This window comes from Columba livia, chromosome 6, assembly GCF_036013475.1.
Source record: "Columba livia isolate bColLiv1 breed racing homer chromosome 6, bColLiv1.pat.W.v2, whole genome shotgun sequence".
NCBI lineage: Eukaryota > Metazoa > Chordata > Aves > Columbiformes > Columbidae > Columba > Columba livia.
Genome location: NC_088607.1, coordinates 16,054,855 through 16,073,108, shown reverse-complemented (window position 1 = coordinate 16,073,108; position 18,254 = coordinate 16,054,855). Strand labels below are relative to the sequence as shown.

Below are 18,254 nucleotides of genomic sequence, written 5' to 3'. Positions count from 1 at the left end.
CTGAACATACAAAAAACAAATAGGCATTTCTGTTGTAGTTCATATTCACAACCGCTGCTCATTTCCTACCTCTGAATTTCTGCGTTTTCTTGCCCCAAGAAAGGATGAAATCATGTCCCTTGGTCACAAACCTTTCCTGCAATTATAATTAAAGGTATCAGCAAAGGGAAAGAAGTGCCCTGCCTATATCAGGCTGAACATTTGAACACATAAGGCTCAGCACTAGATTTCTGTATAGCAGTTTAGGATAATTACAGCTTCAGAAGAATCCACATGCTGTTTAGAAATGCACTGATTCTTTTTTTGCTTTATGATCATTTTTCTGGTGCAGGTTATATTCCTGTTCTACCACAGTCTGTTGAATTTCAAAGGTGGAAACATCTTTTTAAGAGCAGGCATAATGAGGATATGTCTCACAAGCTGGGTAATGTTGACATCTCCCATCTTGTTACTTCATTTTTGCTGGAAAGGTGAAGAGCTTCCTCATGCTCTTTTCTTTGTCATTTTTCTTCCATGGTACAAATGATCTATTTGCCTTCTCAGGGGTTCCTTTACTTTTCTCTTTGCCAAAAAAGCTATTAGCACCTGATAAAAAGCACTGACTTTAGACAGACAGGCATCAGCAAACCCTCAGCAAACTACCCAAGCTTGTATTGGGGACTGAGGGAGGACTGAGTTACACATTATTAGACCTCTGGTGTAGTTTTGCAAAATAAGTGGTTAAGGATTGCCCTGCAAAGGGAATACAGTTCTTAATATTATTTTTTACCCCTAAGACACTCCTAAATCATTTTTTTCCAATGCAACACAGACCATCCACTCACTGGCCAGATCCTCCCCTGCCTTCAGTGCCCTGCAAAGCACAACAGAAGTATATGCTCTTTAAGCAATGCAACTCCCTCTGCACTAGCTGCCTCTCATTCTAGGGATGTAGAACACAAAACAAACATCTAAACACAGGTTTCCACCAGTATCCTAGGCCAGGCCTAGACAGCCTAATCAATAGTGCCCCATTCCTGTCATTTAAGCAGAGCAATTAATTTTTGTCCTTTTTCAGCAGCTCTTCAGTATCCTCCTGTCTCACTGTGTTAGTATCAGCATCCCCTCACTCAGTCACAGGTGTCTCATATTTATATCTTCCAAAGCTATCTCCACCATGGTGCCAACCTAAATTCTCCAACCCTGCTCTCTTCATTTTTATTTAATCTCATACTCAATTTCTCCTCCTTCTATTTTCATCTTCTCTTTTACTCTTTCCACTAATCTTCCTAAAAGCAGAGGCCTTTGTCAGAGTGCTTAGAGTTTTAGTACCAATATTATCATCTACGAAGATCACCTTCATCTCCAGTTTGGTTGAGCATGCATGGTTCCCTGATACTGGTTAATGTGCCATTTGGCTTAGTGCTGGGCCACTTCAGTACAGATGAGGAACTCAAAGGGTGTTGTTCCGCACCCCATATAGGACATGTGAATCCCTGACAAAGTAGGCAGCCTTTCTATACACTCAATTCAAATACCGTCTAGCTTCTTGTCATAATAAATCCAATGCTAGTGTCCCTGTATTGGTAAAATATTTAGTGCTCTCTGACTTTCATTCCCCAGAATTACTTGGCAAGAAAATTCTCTGTATCCCAAGATAATTATCTCACTATTGGCTTCAGGAAGAAAGAATATTTTTGTAGCGAATGAGCACATCTGTACTATGTCAGGCTTGGTTAGAGATTAATAAGGGGTACTACTATGCTGCCTATAAATTTTCTTACAATAAATGTCAGTCACAAAAGCATGCAGCTTAACTGGTAGCAGCAACAAATTTTGGGAAGACAGGCAAAATCTAAAATTGATCAATGTAAGTTTGTTCAATAATGCTCAAACTTTGACTCAAATACAAGCTTACTTTGTTATATATGTTCTTGTGAGTATAACTTGCTTATTAAGTATTCCATAGGATTATACAAAATTCATTCATATGCTTATGCCCTCATCTAACATGGGTAAAGACAATGGAGTTGACAACTATACTGAAGAATACTGTAAACAGTAAGAACAAGTCCCATTATAAGACCTGGATTTCTGGGAAAAATAAAATATGATATTTGATACTCCTCAGTATCAGGTATTTAGCACATCACCATGAGGAAAATTTCCAGATTCTTTATGATGGTATTCTATAGCCTACAGCCACAATGACGCTTAAAACATTATTTCTTAAAAATCTTTTAACAAGTAAAATCAAAATGAAAAGACAGATAAATCTATAGTCCAATTGTAATTTGTTATCATGCTTAGTATTTCTTAATTCATTCTGCTAAGATCATCTACTACTGTTTTCATCTAATCTGACTTGCTTGTAGCAAAATAATTATTTTAGCCATTAATTCTTGTATTATTAAGCTCTAGTAGGTCATTCAGAACTCTGAAACTGCAGCTTTTGTTACACCACAAGACCAAATTTAGACATAGGACAATTTTTAATTTTCTTTAGGGTTTTTTTCCTCATTTTTCTAAATTTTAAAAGTGTTGTGTTTTTTTTTTCCTGATTGCTTAAGTTCAAAGGTTTACTGCATTTGCAAAATTTATCTTTCTTAAAGTGTCAATATGATATTAGCTTTTCAGGTGAGAAACTTCTTTTTTAATGAAAAGTTCTGTATTGAATTCATTGTGCAACTTTCAGATGTTCATTTATAGACATACTAAACCACTGATATAATAATTCCATCATCATATACAACAACTTGGTAATCAAAATGCTCACACTCCAGTCCCAAATTAATGAGGCTACCATTTTTCATCAGTGCATTTCATTCACATACACTATTGTTAATTATAGTCCAAAGCCACGTAAATCTCTTTTAACTGTTTCCTCTTATTTTCTTTATGTACACAATTCCAGCAAGGTACCGCAAAATTGACTTTTACTGGCAACTTCCAGTGTTTATATATGATACACACACACATATAATGTACCAAGTGAACGCTGTTAGATCATTGATTTCATTGTTTAATAGAAATCTTTGCACAAATGTAACATATATTATTTAAAAGGTTGCATCTCAGCCAAATGAAAACAGATCATTATTGAGCTGTGCAAGACCATATCTGAAACACAGGGACAAATCTCTGCCAGATTTCAAGTCTGAATATTTTAAATCTGAACATAACAGTGTTGAGGGAGGAGGGGGGCGTGGACAAAAATCTCATTTTTGCATAATTTCTTTAAATCTTGGCCAAAACAATTTTCCATTTGTCCTCAGAAAGAACTCAGCTGCTTTTTAATGAATCTCTGTAAGAAGTTAACCCCTGGCTTATCCTAAAATGGACCAAACAAAAGGTCTGATGTATTATTCGCACTAGAGATTAAAAATACATAAGTAGAACCAATCTGCACTAAGCTTTCAGAAGACACTTGTGTATAGATAAAGAGACAGAACATCTCAGAATTAAAGTTTTGACCTTTTAAATGTTTCTCTGGTACTTTGGAAGATATTTAAAGGAGAGTTTTGTATAAGTAATCTCTATAATTTTACATTTGCCTAAAGGACAGTAACACTACTTTTAATGAGGGTATCTATTACATTCTAGGAAAATACCATACACAGTTCTACTGAACAGTTATAAATATAGTGCATAAAACATACTTACAAAAAGTTCTATGGTACAGTAAATTAGATGTTTTTCTCAAAAAAAGGAATTTATGACCCATTTTCATCATGCAATCAGGCAAAGCAAGAATGGGTACCCAAACGTATAACTGTTCAAAATATTTAAAAAACAAACAAAACCACCAACAACAACAAAAAGCAAACCACAAGTATGGGAAATGTGTAGAAACCGGACAGTTGAGCATTATTCTCAGCAAAAATCATGCCGATCAAATGATGCCTGATGTACTCGGTGCTGATGAAAACTGTGTTATACCAAGAATGAACTCAACTCCAGCCTCCCTTCAGTGAAAATTTTGTTTAGTTTAAGGATACTTCTTTAGGTCTGGTAATAGCCAATTAATTTTGAGATAATAATAATTGATTAGCTTTTTAAAAAATCTTCAGATATAGCTCACCTGCCAATAACAGACAAAAGAACCTTGAAGCAGGAAGCATAAATCATCAAAGGGTGGCCTACATACGTATATGTATATTTTCCTTACCCAAACTGTAACCTTCACCAGCAAGGTGTGGTAAGCTCTGGTCACTTCTACTGCTTCTCTGAGAGGAGAGAAAGAAACAAGGAGGGATGAGAGGCTAATGACCTGCAGCTGTGCCTCATACCATGTTTCCATCAGCCCCTTCTTGCATTGTTCCCTTAAGTCTTTTCTCTGACATTGTTAGGAATGAAGTAAATAAGCAGCAAAATAGCCACTTGCAATTTAATCCTGTAAAGTCAGGTAGGATAAAACTAAATGGGTACTACTTAGGGAAATATAATAGTAATAGAAGAACACTTTTTTTCAGTGCTATAATAAAATGATACAAATATATTATTAGGAAAATGCAAGTGCATAAGCCAGAGAATAAAGCTTAGATGTTCCCAAAGTACACCTAACGAAAATGTACAGAATGGTTGCGAAATGCCAGTAAAGAGAAAATGAATTGCTTTGACTTTTAGAATTCTGGGATGTAGATAGCTTGCTGGGTAATTAACTGATTGGCTGTTCTGCTACTCTCTGGGTGAGTGGTGCAGCAGGCAGGCTGCTTTCCTTCAGGCTCACTGCTGGCAAATTGGCACTGATATTATACACACATGCACATGCTTTTTTATTTTTAAATTTCTTTGAATCCATGTTTATCCTGTCTCACACACAAGTGGGAGACTTCAATGGGAAATGAAAGGTAACTACATTTATTATAAATATTGCCAAACTGGCAGTATTGTTCTGATCTATCAGTTCATAATTAACTAACCTGAATTTATCCTAGCAGCTGATGTAAACAGTACACTCGTGTAGCTCTAAGTTAGGAATTCACAACTGTTGATGCTATTCTTAATGTCAGAACATCTACTTATGAGCTAGTAGTAGCACTACCAATATAACATTGCATATAAAAGGATTGGTCTCAAAGTCAAGGTTGATTCAAGCTGCCCAGCTCTACTACTATACTATCTCTATACTGAAACAAGAAAAGGTACCATTTCTAGTTTTAGTTCAGTTTGTGGACTGAAGTAGGAAAGTCAGCAGCAGCTGCTCCCACAGATTACTCTTTTTACATTATCCCATTATTAAGTTTGACAGTAAAATCTGTAAGCCAGTATAAAAGGTTCTTTCACTCATTCTGCAAGACTGGTAATACCTTGTGTGATCCTGTCTGCTTATTGCTGGCTCACCACACTTCATTAGGGTTTGTTTTACATATATACCATATATCATCTTTTAAATGCTATTGAACTACACAGTGACTTAAACAGGTCATCAGAAAAGCCTTGGTTTCTGACAATTTTCTTTATTTCATGGATGCCTGATTGTCTCTCACAAAGAAGTGTACACGTTGTTTACCCTTCCCAGTTATTCCCAGCGTTAAGTTTTGTGTGAACCTAATTAATGAAAGTAGTATCTACATCTGCTTTTATGCGAGACTAACTTACCAGGAGAACTGGGCAACCAATGGGATTTCTTCATAGTGTACCACCAGTGACTTCCAGTAGAGTATACTAAAGCAAGAGATTTACAACCTCTGAAACATGCAAGCATTAAAATAAATAAATAAAAAGCACACAGCTAATGCTCTACAGTCCATTAAAAATGCATGTTTTAGTCCATTGAACCTTAACCTCAGTAAGGCACACGAAGCATTTAAATAAATGAATTTGCTAGGTTCATTTAGCAAAGGAAAGTGTAGCACATCACGTGTTAGCATCTTGCCCAAGTCGAAGCAACATCAGCAACAATTACATGCCTATACCAGCTTTTGCATACGTTGGCATGAGCCCAGGGTCCTGTAGAGTTCATGCTCTGGTTGCTGGCAAATGTGTCTACTACACATCTTTCATAAGCTATGGTTCTATATTCTTTGTAGACATCAGTTAGAGAGATGGTTTCACTGCTCAGCCTGCACCTATCTTTCTTCTTAAAATGCGTGCTAACGAAATGGCTGCTCAGTGGCACACCAGATATGTTTTCTGAAGAAACATGGGCTGTTCCTATGAAAGAGTGTTGCCTTAGGGAACAGCATCTCCGTAACACAGAGGTGTAGAAAGCTGCAAGGGCTACTGAGAGGCATTAGGCAGGCTGAAGGTATGAAACTTGGCTTAGCTCACTTATGTGAGAATTAAACTCATTCTTTTTTGAGGATAGCCACATGTTTTCATGCTTTAGCGGATTTCTGGAGGAAATGCACCAAAAGTAAATAAGAATATAGGACTTCATGCACACTTATGGAATTGAGTAATTATACAGGTACAGACTACATATGAAAACAAAGTACCTCTCTTGCTTTTTCAACACTGGAAAAATCAAACAGGTGCAATTATGTGAGAGCACAAATACAATGCCAAAGTACAGATTTTTTTTTTTTAAATGATGCTATAGGATTCACATACTTAGGAAATTAATATTTCACCTAAAACCTGATAACTCTGGGGAATTTTCAAATGGGAGAGACCTGAAATGAGAAAACAAAACTTTAGGAAATGCATCTATTAGCAGAGTAACTCAACACAGGGGTAAGAAGACCAGAAATTTCCTTACATCAGTATAAATGAAAGAAGAAAGTCTGAATAAAGACTAACCCCTTCCAAACAGGTGCCTTCCCTTGTTCCACATGCATCCTTCACCCTTCTGCTAATATTTATGATTTTACGATACCATTTTTCTACTTTTGTTAAATGTTTTTCCTTTCATCATCACTGCTTAAGATAAATTAGGACAAGGTAAGTAGAAAAGTAGCAAATGGCTGAATGGAGAAATTATCTCAGAGATATTAGCTAAGATGAATTTTCTCCTCTTACAGGAAGAATCTGAATATGTGAGTAGATAGGTATATGAAGCCAAGGAGAAACCACTATGCAATAGCATTTAATTTGATTTACACAAGTAAACTACAAAGCAACTATCAGAGACCACTGGTCAATCACCTGAAAGCAAGGAAATTGAGAGAGAAGGCCTGTAGCAAAAGGTCTGTATTTTATCTTCCATCTCTGTGCAGATGACAGTTTGAATAAAATAGAATTTTAAAAAAATGTTTAATTTACTGAATTCTCAGTTCTAGAGACAGCAAAAAGAAACAAACCTCCCCCATCCATTCAGTAACATCAATATTCAGTTTGAAAATAAGAAAAAAAGGAAGAATCAATTCAATGCCATCAGCAGGAAGCTTTCAAGTTTCACTCTGCTTCTCTAAGTGACAATTTGGTCAGCAATGGTTGGCTACACATGACCAGAGAATGTAGCTTTGCACAGACTTCCTAAGCCCTAAAATTCCAGTGAATTTCCCAAAGATATTAACTACATGTAGATGTTCCAGAGAGGTCTTCCTTGTATTCAGCTGTAGGAGAGTTTTACAACATGAATGTTAATCTAAGGTGAAATTGTACCTGTCTGAATATTCAATAAACTGCATTCAAATCCAATTTTTAGATTATTAAAAAACACAAACAAACAAAAACAGACAAACAAATCTTTGCAGATAATAATTTTGCTTTTAGATACATTTCAGGCTTTGTGCCCATACATATCTTTTTAAAGATGTATACATTTTGTGGTTATTTTCATGATGTCAATAAGAGATTATCATATTTTTGGCTTGCTTAGACAAGGAAAGTGAGCATTACACCATTGTTTATAAATGCTGAACCCTAGAACAAGAAAGGGATTAGTTTAAGTTAAAGAATAACAACACTATAAAATGATATGGATAAAAGTAGGCTATGAATACATTTAGATCACAGTTAAGAAAAAGCAGAAATTTAAAAAAAAAAAAAAAGATTGGGAGCAGCCTTCAAATTGTTCAAAATCCAGTTTGAAATTGAAACTGATACAGAAGGGGTTTTATGCATGGACCGGGCTCGCTAGAGTTAGAAATTGCATCTTGTGACATGAATTTTTGCATATCCAGAGCTGAATTGTTCCTGCAAAGACCAGCAACATTTTTTTATTTCATGTCTGATGCAACAGAACACAGCTTCAGGAGCCTCCCTTGCTCCTCCTTTTTCACTGAAAAAAGGCTAAGAGAGGCAACACTGGATAGGTCACGCTGGCAACCTGAACTGGTCCACTAGTGAAAAAACTTCCTGTGCGGGTATACCGTGCTGGCATAGTCGTGGTTAAAGTAACTGTCAGGTTTGGTCTGTTAAGGATTTATTGGTTACAGTGGCAAAGACACGTAAAAAGAAAATTTTAAAAACCCCCTTGTGACGCATTACAATTTCTTCTCCGCTGACACATTATAAATTTTAGGGACATTATTTTGAACTGAAGTTTCAGTGTTCTCAATGGAGTGCTGGAAAGCGATTAATGGAGTGGCTAGTTTATGGTGTAGATGATGAGAGGGAGAGTTCAACAAATTTTCTTTTTATCCCTGGAAACTCAGCCTGGCTGCAACCCATCCTGGTCTTACATTCCTAAATATTTTTGTAAGTTCACATAGCTCTGTACAGTAGGAAAACTTAATACAGTACTCAAACGTCACTCAAATGGGAGAATTGTCCCCTGTGAGGCACTTGCACTTCTCAGAAATACCTAAAAGCAATTAATGGTACAAAGGGGAAAAAAGCTATCACATTCTCAACTTGGCTGCTGACACAGTACAGAAAACACTGTTTTGTTCTGAACACAATGTACTTTAAATTCCCATTTCAGCTGACAAGCATGCCTTTACAGTCTTTAAAGTAGTATTAACTTACTTTGCATTAAAAAACAAATGTGAATATTGAACATAAAAAAATGGAAAAAATACTTGGTGAAAATAAAAAATGCACCATGTGTCAGAGTGGACACTAAATGTTTCTTTCATTGGCCATTAATTACAGCATCATAGCAAAAGTGTTACAGTTACAGTTGAGAGGGTAGGTTTTTTAATAAATTTGGGGTTTTTTTTCAGGTATCTGCAACTAAAATATTTTTCCTGATTTAGCATATTTCGTATTTTTTCATAGACAGAAATGAATTGATTTGAAGAGTTTCAAGCTGCCCCTTTGGCAGTTTTCTGGGTTATAAAAGCATGATAAAAATATTTTATTCATGCTTCAACAAGTTGCTTGCATTATGCTAACTCAAGTAGCTTATTTTTAACTCAAACTGCTTAATATCTACAAGATAAAGCTCACTAACATCATGTAGAACCATTTTATTTTATTCTTTCAAGTTCATAAGCAAATAAAAACACACATTTTAATTCCAGCACAGTGTTCCTCTCTGTATTCTCCTCAGCAAAACACTTTCTAAAGTAAAGCATAGAGGAATTTTGTAATTCTTTTTTACACAGAATATGTGCATAGCTCAGACTATACAAACATCCACTATAGCTCTCCCAGTCACTTTCTATTTCAAGAACGAGGCAATTTGTGTTAACACAAGACAGCTTATCATGTGCTAAGTCTGCATGCAATTTTCTCGTGAGAACAACTATTTTGTACCTACTTGACACATGCAGCACTATACTACACCCAACTAATCAATTCTGTCTATATTAAGAAGTGGGGAAAAAACTGTCCACAGCTGTTATATTACATCAGCTTTCCTGACTACTTCAGACAACTCATTTTGGGGATTTTTTTAACTAGATTGGCATAAAACATCACACTTCTTTCTATTTCTTTTCAAGTACTTTTTTTTTTTTTTTTTTCAACCTTCTCAGAGATCATGGGGAAGTGCAAGGGTCAGAGAACAAGCTGTGGTTTCTGCAGGCATCCCCACAAGTTTTGAGGGCAACAAGCTCCCAGGGCCATTGGGTACCCTCAAAGGACTTATGGACTAGCATGACATGAATGTGTAATAGCATGTTTTCACTAGAGACCTCAGATGCTTGTCTATACACAGGAACTTTCGGGTGAGTAACTTAAATATATTTGTGTTTTCTTATAAGTAAGCAAATGATAAATGTCTGTCCATTGCTATCAAGTCAGATATAGACACACACACACACAAAAAGGTATTAGTAGGCCCCAGAAAACACTCTGGGAGGGAAGGATGGAGTTTGGAGCTTTACTTCTGATACTGACTTTTCCCTGAGCACACCATGACATTAAGGAGATGTTCCTATTCAGAACTTGAGGTCCAGATACTACCAGATGAGGCATCAAACCTTGGTCTTCTCAAGTGCAAACATGCTAAAGACCACATTGCATATGAACAGAGAATATACTATAATATTTCTTGGAGTCTGAAAACATTATTCCCTCAATAGTCTACAGCTGAGAGATCAAAACCACAAAATACTGAACACAAGGACCCTACTATCAACTTACCTCACAGCTCACTTTGCAAGATTACCTCAGTCATCCATCAACTAACACTAATTTTTATCAACTTGGCTTCCCAGCATGCTGTTCTAACTTCATACAAACTGCCCTTAAACAACATTTCTGCTTTTCCTACCTCTCCAGCCAGTCTGCCATTTCTTTATAGAAGAATTATACAGCTTGCATCAATCTCAAGTGGTGTAGTTCAGCTTTATCATTCTAAAAAGACTCCATTGTGCAAATACAAAACAGTCAAAATGAAATACTGACATCTATGACAAACATGCTCCTGAAAATGCTGTGTCCTCACAAAATGTTATTATTTAGTCATGCTAGAATCACCAACAGAAATCTGTTTTGTTGGGGGAAAAAAATGCAAATAGTTACACTCTAAAGTATAGCAATGCAACCTGGCAAACCAATGACATCTTAAACATCTTTTCTATACCACATACAACCAGCAGCTGTCCATTTTGTGCCTAAGCTGCAACCAGTTTCATGCCAGAACTGGAGGAATGTGATCTCACACTAGAATGGCATAAATGCCCATGATGCCAACGAGCAGCGCTTGCACTGGCAAGTCTTACAACTCACTATGAAACATGAATTTAAGAGCAAATACATGGCCTGGTAGCCTGGTAAACCATTTTGTGTCTATCACAGGGGAAAAAAAAAAGCTACCACAAGAACCAAAGAAATGAATGTGGCAGTTTAGGAGGCAAACAAAATAAAAGGCTTACGGTAGAAAAAAAGATGGGAAACACACTTGCTTCTGGACCATATTAAAACTATGAGATTGATTTTACTAACCTATTTTTCAGAGTTAATTACTGCTATTTTTAAACAACACTGTAATATCCAAGAGGAAACATCCTCTCTGTTTAGAACTACTGGCTTTTTTTTGCACATTGTGGTGTAGCAGCTCTACATGAGTAGACATACAAGGTATTTTCCTGTTGTCTCATCCTCTAAAATATGTGATGTCTAATAGTCTGTATTGTGCCTTTGTACTGGAAAATAACAAATGACTAGAGGAAAAAATACATTATCTTTCTGTCAGATTACATTACAAGTGCTTTGATAGCTACTTCATGCTTGTAAGACTTAGAGTACATATGCCCATTAGAGAGAGGATAAGGTAATTTTCCTTTTAATTTCTAACTCCACTGTTTCTGACAGTCACTATAACAGTACTCAGCTTTTGCATTACTGAACGAGTAACATTGATAGAATGTAATCAAAAGATCCATTAAGGATCACAGAATTAAAATGAAAAGGGAATTTTTAATTAAGGTTGCCCAGTTTGACTTGTGACATTGATCCTGCATCTGTTTCTCCTCCTCTGGTTTCTCAAGATTTCTATGCAACAATTGCAAATTAAGTATCCTCCTCTGTGCAATTCATTAAAATACTGCCTGCAGCCAAGTAATATTTGCTTTGAAGTATATTCCACCCTGCACTCCTTTTATATGAGGACCAACAGTCCAGTTTTCTGCTCTATGATGTTTTCAAAGCATTCTTCAGGTTTGGTTTTGAAAATACTTGTACGTATATTGGTTGTAATTATAGTATTACATATAAAATTCCCTATTTACACAGCACCTTTATGGATTAAGTACCTTTAAGTAAAAGGCATAGTAGCTAAAAAGCTGTATTTTAATTGAGTGCAATGACTTAAATGACTTAAATCTTCCAAGATTGGATGATGGCAAAAGAAATCAGTCAATAAATAAATACTGTCAAGCAATAAAGTTGTCTAACTTAAGCTGTCAGTTGGAAATTTATCCACTATGACTAAGTTAATTTTAGCTAATTAAGGTGATAGGGGAAATTTCTCATTACAACCTTACATTTTATTTGTTTTAAATAAATAATTTTGTATTTTTGCATGATTTACAAGTAATAATTCCAATATTTTAAATGTTAATGAGGAATCCAATGTTTGATGCTAAAAGAAAATATCTTCAAAATGAGAAACTGAAGATATTCTGGTACTACAATGATCATTTTTGTATCTCCTTCCAGTCTGATGTCAGACTCCTACAAATTTCAACAATCCATGCCATTATAATTATAAGATATTTGAACACTTTAATAGAAACTGGATTTTATGGTACTAACTGGATTTTATAGAAAAAAAAAATTTTTACATGTATTGAATTATTTAGCAATAATTCATTTAAATGTTAACAACTTCATTGACAGATACACAAAGTTAAATATTTAAAGAACACATTCGAGTAGACAGCTCTACCTTCTGCCTGTATGATAATAAACATGACACTGGTATTATTGAGTAACATGACCAAAATTATCATAATGGCAGAGGACCAAGCACCAAAGAGAGGCAAATTCCCAGAGCTTCCAGGCTGTTACCACCACAAAGGAAGACTGGTGGTAGCAGATGTGGAAGGAATCCCAGGATGGGTAAGAAATTGGGTCCTGACCCAGGGATATGGTACAAGCCCAGACAAAAATACATTTCAGTGGCTGATCACGGCATTCATAATCAATGAAAAAATTATATAGCTAAGCAGTTGTGTGTATTAAGCTCTGAAACATACAGCCCAATTGTCTAGTTTATCACTCATTTTTGTGGTAGAAATTTGTTTTCTCCATGCTTCAGGATGTGTCTTAACAACATATTAATTTCACAAAAAGCTATTATTGTTTTAAGTGATAAAGAACTATTATCTGGCTAAATCTTTTCTTCCCTCTTTCTGATCTGTCTGCTGTAAGGATCTTTATTTCTTTAGTATCTCCAACCCTTCAAACCTGTTATTTGCAATAGAATCATAGAATCACAGAACAGTTTGGATTGGAAGGGACCTTCAAAGGTCATTCAGTCCAACCTTCTGCAATAAGCAGGGACATCTTCAACTACATCAGGTTGCTCAGAGCCCCATCCAGCCTGGTCTTGAATCTTTCCAGGGATGGGGCATCTACCACCCGTTCCAGTGTTTCACCACTTCCATTGTAGAAAATTTCTTATATATAGTCTAAATCTCCCTTCTTTTAGTTTAGAACCATTACCCCCTACCCTATTGCAACAGGCCCTACTGAAAAGTCTGTTTCCATCTTTCTTATAAGCTCTCTTTAAGTACTGAAAGGCTGCAATAAGGCCCCCCCGGAGCCTTGTCTTCTCCGGGCTGAACCCCAACTCTCTCAGCCTTTCTTCACAGAAGAGTTGTTCCAACAGATCCATGTCTTTCTTGTACTGAGGGCTCCAGAGCTGGATGCAGTACTCTGAGTGGGGTCTCACCAAAGTGGAGTAGAGGGGCAGAATCATAGGATAGTTTGGGTTGCAAGGGACCTTCAAAGTTCATCTAGTTTGACACTCCTGCAATGAGCAGGGACACCTTCAACTAGATCAGGTTGCTCAAGAATCACCTCCCTTGACCAGGATACAGTTGGACTCCTGGGCTGCAAGCACACATTGCCAGGTCATGTCCAGCTTTTCATCCACTAGTACCTCCAAGTCCTTCTCTGCAGGGCTGCTCTCAATCCACTCATGCCCCAGCCTGTATTGATACCAGGGGTTACCCAAACACATGTGAAAGACCTTACACTTGGCCTTGTTGAACTTTATGAGGTTCACACAGACCCACTTCCTGAGTTTGTCCAGGTCCCTCGGGATGGCACCCCATCCCTCAGGCATGTCAACCACACCACTCAGCTTGGTGACATCTGCAAACTTGCTGAGGGTGCATTTGATCTCACAATCTATGTCACTGCTGAAGATATTATACAGATGTCTCTGTTTAGACAATAGATGGTTCTCTGCAAGAACAGTTAATTTCAGTAATTCATGAATTTTCAGAGCTTTCCTTTTTAAGCTCAATATTTATAATTGCCTTAGTACTGAATATATTGCAGGCAAGCATACTTAACACCAATTAAAAACTTTCAGTTGTATTAGCTGCTTCTAGAAGTGACAAAGGGAACTATCCTGCTTCACACAAACACTAGCATCATTGTAATTAGAAAGAGAATCTCTTAATCTGACACTGAAACTAAAAGGGTAACTCAAAGTTCAATGAGCACCAAGAGGAATATGAATTGTTTTCAGTCTAGTTTAGTGTGCATGCACTCCAGGAGAAAAATGATTCCCCATGGCTATTCCCATCCTTCCTCACCTACTGGAATATGCTCAACCACTTCAAACAGTACTGCTGCATAATGAGGTTTTTTGTAAACAATTACAACAAGCCAACACAGTAAGAGATTTAACATGAAAAATTTATTAGATTTCCCCAAGATTCCTAGACAAGGAAACATAATGGTTGGAGCATTTGTATTTTTGCTCTTTTTATATATTTGAGGTGCAATTAAACAAATAACTCATTTGTTATCATTAGCAGCTAGATCTAGACAATTTACTAAATACAAGAAAAAGTGGCAGTAAAACTTTAGATGCTTAAAAGGAACTTGTACTGATTTTGCTTCCTCCATATATCTGCAAACAAAATTAACAAGAAAAAAAAAAAAAAAAGAAAAAGAAAAAGGAAAAAAAAAGAAGATAAAACCAAACAGTTTCAGTCATGCCATGAGTACTTACACAACAGACAGCTCTAAGAAACAGATTTTAAAATCGCCCTTTCCCTAAGTAACATCAGAGCATTTACTTAAACATGACTATGTGGCATTTGAGATGTATTAATGTGGTCATTTCAGGTCTCCAAGATCATTAATTTGTTTTCTGTTGTAAGTACTTGCATGATGTTAGAGGCATTAAAAAAAACAGTTGTACAATTGGATCCTGGCTGTCAGTCCAAAATGTTATTGGTTTATAATAGCTAGTATTTTTCTATTTCTAAAACAATCCAAAAAAGATAAGTAATTCTAAATTTCATTTATAAAGTTTCTAACTTTGAAGACATATATTTGTTGGAAATACAATTGCTTAACAATTTCTTTAAGCATACTTCCAATCCTACACACTGCTGAAGAAGAACACCTCTGTTTCTTCATGTGTGTGCACATGCACATTTCAAAAGTATAGGCAAGAAAAGAAATGAAAAGGCCAGCAATGTAAAGAATGCAAATTGCATGTTTAAAGAAGGACATCAGTATATAAAAACATAAAACCTTTGTGTTTTACCCTTTCATCACTTGAGTTTTGCTAAAGAACATCTAAATACCATATTTTTATACTAGCTGTTTAACAACATGTTTTTTTCTATGGTCTGATTTGTTTTACTTGCCTTTCCTGCCCTTTCATTCCCTTAAGTTAATGTGTTATTACTTCAATTGCACAGCACAACATATAGTTGCAGAATGCCATACTGAAAGTATGTTTTATGCAATCTTATCGAGTAATAACTGGGGACAACATGTGACTGCATAGCACTGCCACACAGTTGGTAACTTTACAATACAACAATACTTTAAAGTACACACGATCTAAATGAGACCTGGTCAAGTAAGACTGATCTATACAGCTAAAAAAAAAAAAAAATAAAAATAAATTTAATGCTAAATTGTTACTAATACTTCAATATTAGTTTTCTTTGTCTAAAAACATGTCTATGAATGTTGGGAAAATATAACAGCAAGTTTCTGTAAAAACAGTTACTGCTGAAGTATTAGTGCCTGGCATGGTTTTCTTCTGGGTCAGCTGTGAAAAATACGTGTAATCTTACTTAGTGATCTTTCATCCTGATTTCCCAAGGAAATACTGCTTATGCAATCACAGTCTGTTTGTGTATGTTTCCTTATTTTAATTTGCTGGTTCCCTCCAAATAGCTTCTGAACTCGTTTCAGCCACAGGGGACAAAGGAGCAGCAGTCTCAGAGGTAATTATGCTCCTATAAACTTAATGAAAAAGTACATTTGGTTATGAAACAGGGAGAGAAAGAGAGAGAGACTTAATACACCCACTTCAGAAAATGCCAAGCACAAGATCAACCCCACTAAGCATTGGGAAGCCAATAGCAGAGAAGCCGCCACAACCAGTTGCCCCCAGCTAAAGGTAACATGGGGAATTATTGCAGGACACAGGCTATCCAGGTAATTGTGATGCAATGGTTGTTGTGGAAGGTAAGAAAATTAGTAGTGTGAATAATGGCTCAGTTACATACTGTTTTGTGCCATCTGACATCAGGATGAGGGTATAAGATTTAGCTTCCTAGTCTAGTCTAGATCTCGACTTTGGGTCCTGCACAGCTAGAGCATCTGGCCCAACAACCTCAGTCCTTGTCCCCAGAAGTATCATGTGGACTGTGGCTGGTCAAGTATTCTCAAGCATAAAAAGACTTGCCACAACTATTACTAATAGTATTATTCTGCTGCACACTGTTCAGAGCAGGGTCCATACCACACACTACCATGATAGTGTATCCACTAGTAAGCTGGTAATCTGCATTAGCTGCCATAGTCCCTTCAGTAATAGTAATGGTTAAGCCCACTGCCCATAAATTAAAAATAAACAAATCAATAACAATACTTTTAAAAAATCAAAGTGGAAGTCACAGGTTTTTCTATTTAATATATAACTATACCATCAAATTATATAGACTTTTTTTTTTCAGTTGTTCAGATCCTCCAAATCCCTATTTTAACTAAATGAAAGCCTCTGGATTGCTGATACTTACTTAAAAGACTAGCTCACCATCTCATGGCTTTGAAAGCCCACTTTGCCTTTCTGTTATGGTACTCAGAGCATATGAAAAACTTCTTTAAATGTCTACAATAACATGCTCAGATCAATGAATCTCCCAAAAAGACAGGACGTTGATTACAGACAGGGAAGGCACTGGAACTGAAACCATTACAAGCTGTCAAGTCTTTGCACCAGGCTTCAGATCCAAACTGAACTCCCAGCCTCCTGAATATGAAGTTGTCTCAACAAGGTGTATCACAGAAATGGGTTCAAGGTGCCCTCTTTAATTTGTAGAATTTGTGGTCTGTCGATGTCTTCCAGTTAAGTTCCATAAAGCTCTTCATATTTTAACAATTTCTTTATCATACTTGATACAAAAAAGTTTATTTATTTTCTTACCTACACTTCTGATTTTGTTCCAAATCAAGGCTTATATAACTGAGCATCAAACAAAAGGCAGGTTTAAAGAAAGTTTTATTCTCACATGGTATTTAAGTAAGGATGTTCACTTCTTAATGCCTCTTGTTAGTACTGCAAAGTAAGGCAAGTGGTGCAGAGGTGCGTCATGATCCAGTTGTCATAACACATTTGTGAGTCAGCCTTTCCAAACCAGCACAAGGCAGCAATTCTTAGTTTCTGAAAACCCAAACTAAGTGAAGAGAGAATGCCACCTCTGCAGGTCACTCATGAGTCACTGTTCACACATACACAAAATAAAGAAAAAGCACCTTTTGTGAGACTGTGTTTTTCAAAGCATTTTTACAAACTGCCCAGAAAAAATAATATTCCATAAATGTATTTTGACCACTGTTGCTTGTATTTTCTTACAGACATTATTAAATGTTTCATTTTTAATATTAATAAAGTATTAGTAGGTACAGGATTATCTTTCTATTAATAAAAGGGAAATAACTGTGTCCTCAAATATGTTTTTCCCTGGCTAGCTGGTTGTATTCCTTAAAAACCTAGTATCAGATTTCCTTTTATAGCAGTAACACAATTTAAGACAATCTGAAATAGAAACCTTGTACTACTCATGCTATGGCTGAAAATAAAAGGCAATTTTCTGAGAAGTCTGCAGAAACAAATACAAACCAGTTCCAACTACTTCTTTTTTTTTATAATGCATTTCATGCATAATATAAGAATCCTGCAATAATAATAGCTTTAGAGAAATTGATTCTATCTTACTCTTAGAATGGACAGTTAAGGGGCAAACAACCTATGTTTCTTGGTTTGTTTGCTTAAAGTTGCGTAAAAT

At 36.1% G+C, this 18,254-nt stretch overlaps 1 protein-coding gene across 3 annotated transcripts in view; it reads right to left on the bottom strand.

Moving 5' to 3' along the window:
* Nucleotides 1–18,254, bottom strand: part of LOC102095037 (adhesion G protein-coupled receptor A3) — a 274,552-nt gene that overhangs the window by 211,961 nt on the left and 44,337 nt on the right. Inside the window, exon 1 of one of the 3 annotated variants that reach the window (XM_065067263.1) lies at nucleotides 70–119. The exons of the other annotated variants lie outside the window; for them this stretch is intronic. The gene's annotated coding sequence lies outside the window, so the exon portion shown is untranslated. Of the gene's footprint in view, nucleotides 1–69; nucleotides 120–18,254 lie in introns of those variants that run through there. 3 annotated transcript variants of the gene reach the window in all.